Source organism: Aethalodelphis obliquidens, unplaced genomic scaffold, assembly GCF_003676395.1.
Source record: "Aethalodelphis obliquidens isolate GAN/ISIS:26980383/991018 unplaced genomic scaffold, ASM367639v1 scaffold36, whole genome shotgun sequence".
Taxonomy (NCBI): domain Eukaryota; kingdom Metazoa; phylum Chordata; class Mammalia; order Artiodactyla; family Delphinidae; genus Aethalodelphis; species Aethalodelphis obliquidens.
Genome location: NW_020837980.1, coordinates 10,035,277 through 10,041,937, shown reverse-complemented (window position 1 = coordinate 10,041,937; position 6,661 = coordinate 10,035,277). Strand labels below are relative to the sequence as shown.

Sequence of the window (6,661 nt, the reverse complement as noted above, 5' to 3'; positions counted from 1 at the left end):
ACACACACACACACACACACACACACACACACACACACACACACACATCCCAACTGGTCAATCAACTAAACCTTTAGCTTGCTAAATAATAAGAAATCATTTTCTTCCAGTTTTAACAGTTTCTTTCAATTCAACCTTTAGAAAACTGAATGTTCAGTTCCCAGAGGCTGATCTTTCTTCCCAAGGGGGTGTCTGGCTGGAGGGGAGAACTCAGGAATCCTCCTGACAATGGGACTGAGGTGGATGGTTCGTGCGCCATCTTTCTCTTTGAGGCAGGGTGGTTCATCTGGGCTCATCTCTGGACTGACATCCCCTGACGTGACTCAGTTAGTCAGCCTCAAATGACATCCCAGCCCTGGCTGACCCCTCATTGCACCTTGGGAGAGACCCTGAAGCAGGGCACCCAGCTCTGCCGTGACTGGTCTCCTGACTCACAGAAACTATTAAGTGTGTACTGGTTTAAGCTACTAAGTTTGTAGTAATTTGTCATGTAGAACATATGACTAATATATAACTGTTACCACAGAATGGGGAACCACGGAAACTGATAGACCTATGAGCCCCCAAACTGCTAGATTTATCAATGGCACTTTTTTTATTCTGGACACCTTTTTTTTTTTAATAGACATTTTAAAAGGCCAGAAACTGAATTTAATTCAATTCAAGACAAGTCTACTAGTATTAATTCAACAAGAGTTCCTAAAAAGATTCTATATGTTCCTCATTGTAATAGATACTGAGAATAGAAAAGTAAATATAACATAGTCCTCAATTCAAGGGATGTAGCTCTGTTGGTGAAGACAAATTTGTAGGACTCTATCATAGGGCATGGTATGAGTTATTAGTATATATTTTTAAAGCATCATGTGATGGTTGATTTTATGTGTCAACTTGGCTGGACCATGGTGCCTAGATATTTGCTCAAACATTATTCTGGATGTTTCTATGAGGGTTTTTTTTTGGATAAGATTAATACTTAAATCAGTGAACTTTGAATAAAGCAGATTGCCCTCCATACTGTGGGTGGGCCTCATCAAATCAGTTGTCTTAATAAAACGAAGACTAAACTTTTTTGAGAAAACAGGAATTCTGCTAGCAGATGGCCTTTGGACTTGAACTGCAACATTAGTTCTTCCCTGGGTCACAGTAGTCACATGAGTCAATTTCTTAAAAGAAATCTCTCTCTCCCTCTATGCACACATCCTCTTGGTTCTGTTTCTCTGGAGAACTCTGAGCAATGCACACCTCATACCATAACACTAATGGCTTAAATTGTAACCTTTAATTTGATTGGTTTCATATTGAACCATGAATCATCACTTATAGTTCATGTCTGTTATTTGGTTCCTTCTCTGACAGCCTCACTGGATTGTAAATTCTTTGAGGACATCTGGGTGTTTTTTTGTTTGTGTGCCCCTAAACTGTTTAGCATAGAGTTGAACCATTTGTTAGCTGTGTAACTTAGAGCAAATTACTTCATGTCATTAACCTTCAATTTTCTCATTTGTAAAATGTGGATAGTAAGTGTGAACTACCATTCTCACAGAATTGCTTTTAGGGCTGATTGAGACAAGACTATAAAGAATTTTGTATAGTGCCTAGTACTCTAATTAACACTCAATAAATCTTATTTTTTGTGTGTATTATTATTATCTGTACCTCAAGAATAGGTAGTACTCAATGAATGTTTATTAAATACAAATTTTAAATGACAGCAAGATAGAAGTTATTATGCCCAAGATTAAAAAAATAATACTATATACAAGTTTTAACTCAATACATTTGAGAGATGTGGGTACTTACTGAAACCACCTCCAACATTATAAAACATGATCTTCAGGTACATCCCATATGCAAAATGAAGTGTAGAATAAAAAATGTTCTCAGGTGTTACCAGTTATGCACCCCAAATTTTGCATAGGTTCTCAACATGTTTTGATGCTGCTTTAGTTTTTTTCTTATCAATTACAAAATTTTTCTAAACCCTGCATTTAGGAATGGAGTCAGGTATTCTGAACTGGTAGTTATGCAGAATAAAAAGGGAATGTGGTGGGATGAGGTTATAGTTGAATCCTAGCAGGCTAGGACTAATTTTCCGTAATTCTTCCTTTTGTATTTTTAATAATGAGGGATAAATGTTTTTGAGTTAAATTATGTAGTTCAGCAGTGGAGAAAAGAATACAAAATTGAAGATTAGTTTTTAGATAATTGTTTTTTGTATTTAGAGAAAAAAGGAAGTAAGAAAGCAGTTGGTTACATTTTTACTCAACTTTCTTTTTAGTCTAAAAATTTCAGTTTGTCAGACATACACTATGGAAAGTTATATAAAGCAGCAAAGCCTGTATAATTTTCTATTTTTTAAAATTTTGCAAAGTCAATAATGATTGCAGGAAAACAGTGACCTAACCTCTCGATGAGGATTTAATAATAGTGTACTCTACTGAGGTCTCCTATTGGTAAGATTTCATTCCTTAAAAACAATGTGATTCAGAACACCTACTGGAATACTAAATACTTGATTAATTGCAATTAAATAATACTGGTTCTGGGGGCTTCCCTGGTGGCGCAGTGGTTGAGAGTCCACCTGCCGATGCAGGGGACACAGGTTTGTGCCCCGGTCCGGGAAGATCCCACATGCCGCGGAGCGGCTGGGCCCGTGAGCCATGGCCGCTGAGCCTGCGCATCCGGAGCCTGTGCTCCGCAACGGGAGAGGCCACAACAGTGAGAGGACCGCGTACCGCAAAAAAAAAAAAAATAAAAAAAAAAATAATAATAATAATAATACTGGTTCAAGCATTTTATTTTTTTTCATTTTTGGATTATTTTCATCATGCTTAATATCAACATCACTGAGGCTGCCATGGTACAGGCAATCTATTTTAAAATAGGGTAGAAGCTCATCTGTATGGGATAAAAGGGAATTAATGTGGTGTATCAAACTCTCTATCAAGTTTAAAGTTCTATTATACCAAGAAATAACATAAAATTTGTGTCAAATTTAGGGAAATTACCAATCCCTTATTTTGGTGACATGTAAACCAAAACTAACATTTTGATTTTTGGACTGATTGCTTCATTCACACAATGTCTTCTAAATATAAATAATTTCATGTCCCTAGTCTCTAAAAATTGAACCTCTGTTATGTTCAAGACGGTCCTGAGTCTTCCTTTAAGTGTCTCACATTTCTAGTAGAGGAGATAAGATGAAGCACAAATAGTAGCAAAACAAGGCAGTGAATGTTATGAGAGTTCAAAGCAGGGAAAGATCAGTTTTAGATAATAGGGCAAAGGACTGTTTCATGAAGGAAGTGATAGAGGCATGGAACCATAAATAGTCAGAAATGGAAGGGCACTTATGCATCATTTTTCATTTTACAGATGAGGAGAATGAGACCAGAAAGAGTAGAAACTTGTCTGAAGTCATTTTGTAAAATTATAACAGAATCTAGATTAGAATCCAGGTTCTATGACTCCCTGTCTATTGGACTTTTTAAAAATAGCAGCTTTATTGAGATATAATTAACATACCATAAATTCACACTTCTAGAATGTACAATTCAACTTTTAGTGTACTAACAGATTTGTGCATCTATTAACATTATCTAACTCCAGAACCCTTTTGTCACCCCCCAAAAGAAATCCTGTACCTGTAAGCATCACTTTCCATTATTTCCTCCTTGCAGACCCTGACAGTGATTAATCTATCTTCTGTCTCTGTAGATTTGCCAATTCTGACATTTCATATAAATATAATTGTAAATATGTGGCCTTTTGTTTCTGTCTGTTTTTTTTTTTTTACCATGCTTTAGGGGTTTATCCATGTTGTAGCATGTATCATAATTTATTCCTTTTTACTGTCTAATAATATTCCAGTATATGGACACACCACATTTTGTTTATCCATTCAACAGTTGATGGACATTCAAGTTTCCACATTTTGACTATTATGAATAATACTGTAATGGACATTCATGTACAAGATTTTCTGTGGACGTACATTTTTAATTCTCTTGGGTATACACTTGAAGTGGAATTGCTTCATATTATCATATGATAACTCTAAGTTTACCTTTCTGAGGAACAGCCAAACTCTTTTCCAAATGAGCTCCACCACTCTACCTCCCTACCAGCAATGTATAAGGCTTTCAGTTTCTCCACATATTCATCAACCCTTTTCAATTTTAGCCAGCCAAGTGGATGTGAAGTGCTGTCTCATTGTGGGTTTTTTTTTTTTTTGCATTTCCTTAATGAATAGTGTAGTAGAGAATCTTTTCATGTACTTATAGCCACTTCCATATCTTCTTTGAAGAAATTTGTATTCAATTTTCCCCATTTTTAAGTTGGTTTGTCTTTTTATTGTTGAATTTAAATGTTCTTTACATATTGTGGATACAAGTCCTGTTATAGAAAATATGACTTGCCAGGAAAAAATAGAAAACATGAACAAATGAATCACAAGTAATGAAATTGAAACTGTGATTTAAAAACTTCAGAAAAAAAGGACCTGCAGATATTTTATTCCATTCTGTACATTGTTTCTTCACTTTCTTTATTTTTTAAATTTTTATTTATTTTTTGGTTGCATTGGGTTTTCGTTGCTGTGTGAGGGCTTCCTCTAGTTGAGGTGACTGTGAGCTACTCTTTGTTGCGGTGCATGGGCTTCTCATTGTGGTGGCTTCTCTTGTTGCGGAGCATGGGCTCTAGGCTCACAGGCTTCAGTAGTTGTGGCACGTGGGCTCAGTAGTTGCAGCCCGTGGGCTCTAGAGTGTACAGGTTTCAGTAGCTGTGGCATGCAGGCTCAGTAGTTGTGGCGCACGGGCTTAGTTGCTCCAAGGCATGTGGGGTCTTCCCAGACCAGGGATCGAACCCATGTTCCCTTCATCGGCAGGTGGATTCTTAACTACTGCACCACCAGGGAAGTCCTGTTTCTTCACTTTCTTGATGGTGTTCTTTGAAGCAGAAAAGTTTTTAATTTGATGAAGTCCAATTTATTTTTTCCTTCACTTTTGATGTTATATCTAAGGAATTATTGCCTAATCCAAGGTCAGAAAGATTTCTTATGTTTTCTTTAATAATTTTATAGTTTTAATTGTTGCATTTAGGTCTGCAATCTATTTAGAGTTACTTTTGTGTGTGGTGTGAGGTAGGAATCCAACTTCACTCTTTTGCAGGTAGCTTCCAATTGTCTCAGCACCATTTATTGAAAAGACTTTTTTTCCCTTATTGAATTGTCTTGGCACCCTTGTCAAAAGTTAATTGACCATAAATATGAGTGTTTATTCCTAGATGCTCAGCTCTCTTCCATTGAACTATATCTGTTCTTAGGTGAATATTACACAATCTTGATTACGTAGCTTTAAATTAAGTTTTACAATCAGGAAGTGTGAGTATTCATTTTTGTTGTTCTTTGTCAAGATTGTTTTGGCTATTTGAAGAATAGTGTCACCTTAACAATACTAAGTTTTCCAACTCACAAACATGGTGTATCTTTCCAAATATTTGTCTTCAATTTCTTTAAACAATGTTTTGTAGTTTTCAGATACAAGACTTGCATTTTGTTAGATTTATTCCTGAGTATTTTGTTCTTTTTGATGCTATTGTAAATGGAATGTTTTTGTAATTTCATTTTTGAATTGTTCATTGCTACTCCATAAAAATACAGTTGATTTTTGGATATTTATCATGTATCCCAGCAGTCTCCAACCTTTTTGGCACCAAGGACCGGTTTCACGGAAGACAGTTTTTCCATGGACCAGTTGAGGGGGATGGTTTCAGGATGATTCAAGCGCATTACATTTATTGTGCACTTTATTTCTATTATTATTACATTGTAATATATAATAAAATAATTATACAACTCACCATAATGCCGAATCAGTGGGAGCCCTAGACTTGTTTTCCTGCAACTAGATGGTCCATCTGGGGGTGATGGGGGACAGTGACACCCGAAGTATGCTGCTTATGTTCAGTCTACTCCGTGATCTCTCTTTGGTTGCTGTCACTGCAGAAAACCCTGCTTCACAAAGACAGGATGTTGGAAATGGAAGCAGGCTTTTCAGTGCTTTTGTGGCAATCTCAGGATATTCCGCCTTGACTTTAATCCAGAACGTATGGAGATTTGAAGTTGTCTCACACATACCTTTAAGGCCACCGTCATTTGCGATCTCAAGCAGTTGATCCTCTTCTAGCATGGACAAAAGTGATCCACCTGGCTTATTCACAAATGGGTTGTGGATCCATTCCTTCCCAGTTTGGGGGTCTATTGTGGTTGGGAAGTAATGCTCAAACTCTTTTGAAAGCTGAGATAGGTGATCATGTACCAGCTGGGAGAAAGAAGGCCCTGGCTCAGTCTCTTTCAAAATCTCTGCTAATGTTTGAAATGTCAAAAATCCCAATATTTACTCATCACCCCCATAATGCCAGTTTGGCTTTGAATGCAGCCACTTTATCTGCCGACTTGAACACAGTTGTCGTTCTCCCCTGAAGTGACAGATTGAGTTCACTGAGCAGGTTGAATATGTCACACAAGTAAGCAAGTTTTGCGACCCATTCTGTGTCACTGAAATGTGCTGCCAGTGGTGACTGTTTTTCTAAAAGAAATCTCTGGAGCGGCTTTCATAACTCAGAAACTCTGGCCAGTGATCTACATTTAGAAAGCCAC

The 6,661-nt window shown here is 36.9% G+C and overlaps 1 pseudogene; it reads right to left on the bottom strand.

Moving 5' to 3' along the window:
* LOC113632247 (poly(A) polymerase alpha-like) overlaps window positions 1-6,157 on the bottom strand; it is a 116,172-nt pseudogene extending 110,015 nt beyond the window's left edge.
* Window positions 6,158-6,661: the final 504 nt, after the last annotated feature.